Raw genomic sequence first — 6,991 nt, forward strand, 5'->3', positions numbered from 1 at the left:
CAGAGAACTTTATTATTTTGAGAAAATGCAAAGAATTGTGGCATTGACAAGAATCTTGGATTTCCTCAAGTGAACATTACTTGGACTGCCCAAATGGGTATGAAGTGGCATCAATTTCTGCACATGCTTGAAAACATGTTGGGTTGTGAGCACCCAGATCTCATGATTATATACTATGGTGGCAACGATCTAGGTAGAATCAATGTGGTTGGACTTGAAATTCAAACTAAGGACACATTGGCACAATTAATGACTCTATATCCTCACATTGCCTTCATATAGTCCAACATATGTCAAATGCAGAAGTGTCAGTGCCCATCTAAGTTTTGTCCAAAGAATGAGAAATCTAAGAAACATGTCAATAAAACAATTTCAGCATTTCTCTGTGACCACAACATGGGATCAATTTACAACAATAACATCCACTTTTTAGTATGCCTAGTGTGTTCCAAGAGGATGGGGGTCCATTTCACAGTAGAAGGGAACCACATCTTTCTTAAGAACCTGACGGATTGTATCCAGCTCTATCTGTATGTGTGCAGAACATACTATAAACACAAAGGAAGTTTTCAGAGCCGCCCAATTAACAATAAACTTTACTTTAATACTGAAACAATTTTTATAGTGTTATAATCGAGAAACGCCCTGAAGGCCGACTCCGTAAACAACGAAGTCGTGGGCAACGAAAGCAGAACTACGCTTTCGTTAACCGCGATTTCGTTGTTTTGTGCCTTAACCACGCATGTGCTGAACAACGCACATGCGTGGTTAAGGCACAAACAAGGGAGTCGGCTGAGGAGGATGACGTGACGAATCAGGTAAGTGGGGCGGGGGTGGGGGGTTGGGGTTTTAGTTTTAGGGGTGGGGTGGGGGGTCAGGGTATTTTTAGTTTTAGAGGCGAAGGGCAGGGGGGTTGGGGTTTTAGTTTTAGGGGCAGGGTGGGGGTATTTTTAGTTTTAGGGGCGGGGGTGGGGGTGGGGGGATGGGATTTAAGGGGTGTGGGGTCAGGTATTTTTAGTTTTAGGGGCAGGGGTGGGGGGTTGAGGTTTTAGGGGCGGGCTGGGGGTTGGGGTATTTTTTGTTTTAGGGGCGGGGTGGGGGGTCGGGGTATTTTTTGTTTTAGGTGCGGGGTGGGGTGGGGTCAGGTAAGTGGGGTGGGGGTGGCGTGTTGGGTTTTAGTTTTAGGGGAGGGGATGGGGGGTCGGTGTATTTTTTGTTTTAGTGGCAGAGGTCTTATTTTTAGGGGTGGGGGTTGGGGTATTTTTAGTTTTAGGGGTGGGGGTTGGGCTTTTAGTTTTAGTTTTAGGGGTGGGGTGGGGGGTCGGGTATTTTTAGTTTTAGGGGTGGGGTGGGGGGTTGGGGTTTTAGTTTTAGGGGCAGGGGTGGGGGGTCGGGGTATTTTTAGTTTTAGGGGCTGGGTGGGGGTCGAGGGATTTTAGTTTTAGGGGCGGGGTGGGGGTCAGGGTATTTTAGTTTTAGTGGCGGGGGTGCTGGGGTGGTTTTAGGGGTGGGGGTTGGGGTAGTTTAGGTTTTAGGGATGGGGTGGGGGTTGGGGTTGTTTTATAGGTGGGAGTTGGGGTGGTTTTGGGTTTTAGCAGTGGGTTGGGGGTCAGGTAATTTTAGGGGCGGGGTGGGGGGTTGGGGAGGTTCAGGTTTAGGGGCAGGGTGGGGGGCTCGGAGTAGTTTTAGGGGTTGGGTGGTTTTAGGTTTTAGGGGTGGGCGTTGGGGTAATTTAGGTTTCAGGGATGGGGTGGGGGTTGGGGTTGTTTTAGGTTTTGGGGGAGGGTGGGGGTTGCAGTAATTTTAGGGACGAGGTGGGGTAGTTTTAGGGGCAAGGGTGGGGGGTTGGTGTGGTTTTAGGGGAGGGGGTGGGGGGGTCACGATAATTTTTAGGGGTGGGGGGCAGGGGGGACGCATGCTGGAACAATACATGCCTATCACTAATGCCTTTATCAGGAATGCCTTTACAACAAAAAATCGTTGTTAAGGCATTCGTGATAAAGGCATTAGTGGTAACAACGTGATCGTTGTTCCGACCTCGTTGTTCAGGCATGCGTTGTTCCAGCATGCGTTGTTCCGACATACATTCTTATAAACCTGATCTGCGGATCCCCCAGGTGGCCAAGAACCAGTGCTATAGGAACATTCCAGTTAAATAACGACTTGAAGTGGATCAGCAGATCTGATCAAACTGTAAAAAAAATAATGATGTTTTCTAACTTGTGTCTACAGATCTGTGTATACACTATCTGTGTGTGCAATAGAGTAGGTGTAGGAGTCTCCTAATCTATCTCACTATGAATGAATGTGTAAGACTGCATGACTATATCAATGTGTTTCACACTTTAAGTATATGTTTTTATAACAGTGTCCATATGTCAGTGTAGGGGTCTGTCTGTATATGTTTATATATATATCTGTCAACTTCTCTGTCTCAACCTGTAACTGTGTATACATCTGTGTATGTGGTTGAAGTGCTGTATGTCTGAGTGACTGGATAGTTCAAGGTGGATTGGAAGATCCATCTACACAAAGGCCCTCATTATGACATTGGTGGGTGGTGTCACTCCACCATCAGGCCACACAGGCAGCCTGAACTCTGCCGGCCCTAATTTGAGTTCCGCCTGCCAGCCAGCAGGGAGCAACACCTTAACATAGCAGCCAGCTCCTAATGGAGCTGGCCCCGCAATGGGGCTGTGCACTGGGGCCCCCCGATCGCCCATTCCACCAGCCTTTCCATGGTGGTGTAAATTGCCATGGACAGGCTGCCGGGTGGGGACTCGCAATCACCAGGCCGCCAGTTTTACAACCGCTGGGAATACCAGGCTGCAGGCAGGCAGCAGCCTGGCTTGTCGGTGGTGGGACCGTGGCAGCACCTCCTCGGTCATTATGTGGCGGTGTGTGTGTGTGTGTAAGGGATAGAAGTTATTATAAGTGTGTGATGTTATTTGCTCAGTGGACGGTTGGTCACAGTCTCTGGGTTAGGGTTTTATATGTAAGTAAGTAGGAGGTTTTATTGTTGTTCCCTGCCTATCACCACTTTATTAAAGAGTTAATGGGTAGAGAATCTATATATAGATTTAGATATAGTTTTACAGCAGTTTAGGGAGAACTAAGCAGTGTGGTAACTTGTAGATAATTTGTAGGTATTACTGCGGCCCCCTATAGATTTTTTCTGTGCGCACATTTTTAAATGTTAAAAATAGATCATTAGAAACCACCACGTGGTGCTCTATATTTGTAAACTATAGTGTAGTACTGTGTATTTTTATTTTTTCATCATATTTTTTTTTGATTTTTTTTAAATAACGTAGTACTCCTGAGGAAGCATCGCAGTATTCTATGTTTTTTTAATAGTATACAGAAGCATAACATTTTTTCCCTACCTATTACTACTTTAATAATATGGTAATAGGTAGGGGAAAAATGCCAATACCAACCACATTATGGCTTGTGATTGCTATGTACCATGGTACTTCTGCGACATACCACAAAATTTCACAAAGCTGCTGCGGCTTGAGATATCAATAAACGATTATGCCTTACAACTTTAAAATACTTATCCTACTTACTTGTAGCAACAACAAGGATCATCTACATACCATGCTCTAAAACCTTGGCAAATTTAATTCATTTCTATCCATCCATTTTGTGCTATGCACGACAAAATAGTCTATGTAAAATCCATTGGTCGAAAAACCTGTTTTAAGACCCCCGGTATTTTGTTGCACCCCTTAACTAATTACTGCAAAGCTTTCCATCCTCTGACATTGTCAAAAAAGAAAAAGGTCTGGAAGGTTTTGTGGAGATACTCTAAATGGGGACAAAGTTATTAGAATTCAAATATCCAAACAATGCCTATCTCTGTCAACCCTAAGTGTACCTGAAACACACAAAAGGTGATGGGAGGAATGATTGCAATTTGTCTAACCACTGGCAAGCACTCAGGAAGCATCCCAACTCATTGTTCATTTGCTCACCATGCCACTTCTTTTTGGACCCATATATATGTAAATCAGTCTTGACCCTGATCCTCATGGGAACAGTCCAGCATGTACTGTCAGGCCACTTCCTCCCTGAATGGGAAACTAAGCATACCAGGAGTAGTTTTGTCCTAGTTATGAGCTCATCGGTGAAGTACAGCTAGGTTCCAGTGACACAGTAAGCACGGCTCCGTTGTCTGGACATACCCATACCACCTAGAACAGTATGAGAAATATACCAAAGGCGATGGAAGGAATGCTTGCAATTTCTCTAACCATCGTCAATCGCTCAGGGTTCTATCCCAATCCATTCTTCTGTTGCTCACCATGCCACCTCAGTTAAGACCCAGTCATATGGAAATCGGTCTTGACCCTGTTCCTCATGGGAACAGTCCAACCAAATTGCCAGGCAAGGTCCTCCTTGAACCGTAACACAAGCCACCAAGGACTGGTTTTACTCTAGTTATGGACTCTTCTTCAGCTAGGTAGAGCTTGGTTCTAGTGGCACATTGAACATGAGGCCTACTTCTGGGCATACCCATGCCAATGTCGGTGGTAGATGAAACAGACAAAAGGTGATGGGAGGAATGTTTTTAATTTGTCTAACCACTGGCAATCACTTGAGGTCGCATAGCAATCGATCGTGCTTTTCCTCACCATGCCACGTCAGTTTGAACCTAGCCACATGCAAACAAGTCTTTTCCCTGCTGATAATGGAAACATTCCAACCCAAACTGTCAGGCCAGGTCCTCCCTGAACCAGAACACTAGCAACCCAGGACCTGTTTTGCCTAGTTATTGGTTCATCAGCGGATACAGCTCGTTTAAGTGGCACAGTGATCAAGGGACCTATGACTGGGGATACCCATGCCACTTAGGGCAGTACATGAAACATGCAAAAGGTGATGGGAGGATTGTTTGCAGTTCGTCTAACCACTGTCTATCATTCTGAGTAGCATCCTTGCTCATCCTTCTTTTGCTCACAAAGACACCTCAGTTTGGACACAGCCATGTGCAAATCAGTCTTGACCCTGCTTCTCATTGGAACAGTCCACCTCAAACTGCCAGGCAATGTTCTCCCTGAACCAGAACACAAGCAACCCAGGACTGGGTTCGCCCTAGTTATGAACTCATCAGCCAGGTACAGTTTGGTTCTAGTGACACAGTGAGCATGGGACCCACGCATGGGAATATTGATGCCACTTATAGCGATATATGAAACATACAAAATCCATTGGTTGAAAACCTGTGATGGGAGGAATGCTTGCAATTTGTCTAACCACTAGCAGTCTTTCTGTATCACATCCTAACCCTTTGTTCTTTTGCTCACCATGCCACCTTAGTTTGGGCCCAGCCATATGCAGATCAATCTTGACCCTGCTCCTCATGGGAACAGTCTGGCCCAAACTGCTAGGCAAGGTCATCCCTAAACCAGTACACAAGCAATCCAGAACCAGTTTTTCTCTAGTAATGGGCTCATCCACTGGGTACAGCTTGGTTCCAGTGGCACAGTGAGCACATGACCCACTTCTGGGTTTACCCATGTCACTTAGGGTGGTACATGGAACATACAAAAGTTAATGGGGGAATGCTTGTAATTTGTCTCACTGCTGGCAATTGCTCAAGGTAGCAATAGGACACCGATCAAAGATGTGTCTTTGAATATAAGTAGAGGAAGGCATAGCAAAGAGAAAGATAGTTGTGGGAAATAGAGACAGATGAAAAGTGGCTGATTCACTTTTTGGGGTAGATGAAAATGGAGCAGTTAGGATATTGGAACAGGATTTAGATGTTAGAAAAAGGGTTACAAAAATGAAAGAGGTGATCAAACCCAATGCTCAGTCTTCACTTGAATCATGATCTTCCCATTATCATAGATGTAAACAACCAGTGGCTGTGTCTTCCCAAGAGAAGATGCGGCAAATAGACATGGAACTTTAAGTGAACCTTCCACTTCCTACCTGTGTTTTTCTGTCCATTTAGGTGTAACTGAAGCTCCCCAAGAGCACAGGAGGTGCGAAATCAAAATGCACTCATGGTGGATTTACGTGTTCCCCTTTTGGGCCAGCGTGCAAGGTTCCCTTGCAATACACTTTCAGCTATACTCAAAGGCCTCAATAGCAATTTAGTTGAAGTTGTGTCCTGGGGGATTACAGTGCTGACTGATTACAAGTTGCCAGTGCTCCTGAATCTGGTATTACCAGGTGTGGGAAAATCAAGCCCAAATTTCCTGGATGGAAAGCACTCAGTAAAATAAAATGCAGAACTGACCAAGGGTTGTGAGAAGAAGCACAGCTGGCCAATCCCCTCCTGTGTCACAATAGAGCATGGCATGTTCCCCCACTGCCTGGCAACAACCTCTCCAAGCCAAGACATTGTCCTACCTCTTGCTATTTCCTACACCTATAGCTATCCCAATGTTCCTTTCTACCACCTGCTCAGAGCAGGTTGTTAAACTGAAGCAGAGTAAGAACATTATTTGGTCCGGAATTGGGATCATATGGTTTTGGCCTGTTTAAAACTGGATCCAAATATTATTTTTAATTCCAGATGGAATATCTCATCATAGCCAAATTTAAATGTGGAGATATATGTTGAAAAAGAAGGCCAGACACTCGCTAGCTCACCCTAAATCCAGCTGAGTTGTAATCAGTCCCACTATGTCAGAGTTTGTGTTTTGTCAGCCTCCATTTAGAATGGGGTGAGACTCCGTGCATGGAGGGGGAGTTGTAGACATGTTCAAGATGGATCCTCGATGAGCTCCTGCGACCTTGATGACACTTTCTAAAGCCCCTTTCTCGGGGCTTGCAACATTTGTGTCAGATCCCATGTGAAAAATATTCTGTGCAATCCACTGGAGCGTCTTTTCCTAAGCTTTGCAAACGCAAGATTGCATTTAGGCAAAACACGTTCAAATTCAAATGAGGGTATTCCTAAATGTTAATGTATACCCCGTACAGAAGGTACACGTCGTGTGACAGCAGGGACTCTTCTGCATCCATTCTGTAT

Source organism: Pleurodeles waltl, chromosome 8 (assembly GCF_031143425.1).
Source record: "Pleurodeles waltl isolate 20211129_DDA chromosome 8, aPleWal1.hap1.20221129, whole genome shotgun sequence".
NCBI lineage: Eukaryota > Metazoa > Chordata > Amphibia > Caudata > Salamandridae > Pleurodeles > Pleurodeles waltl.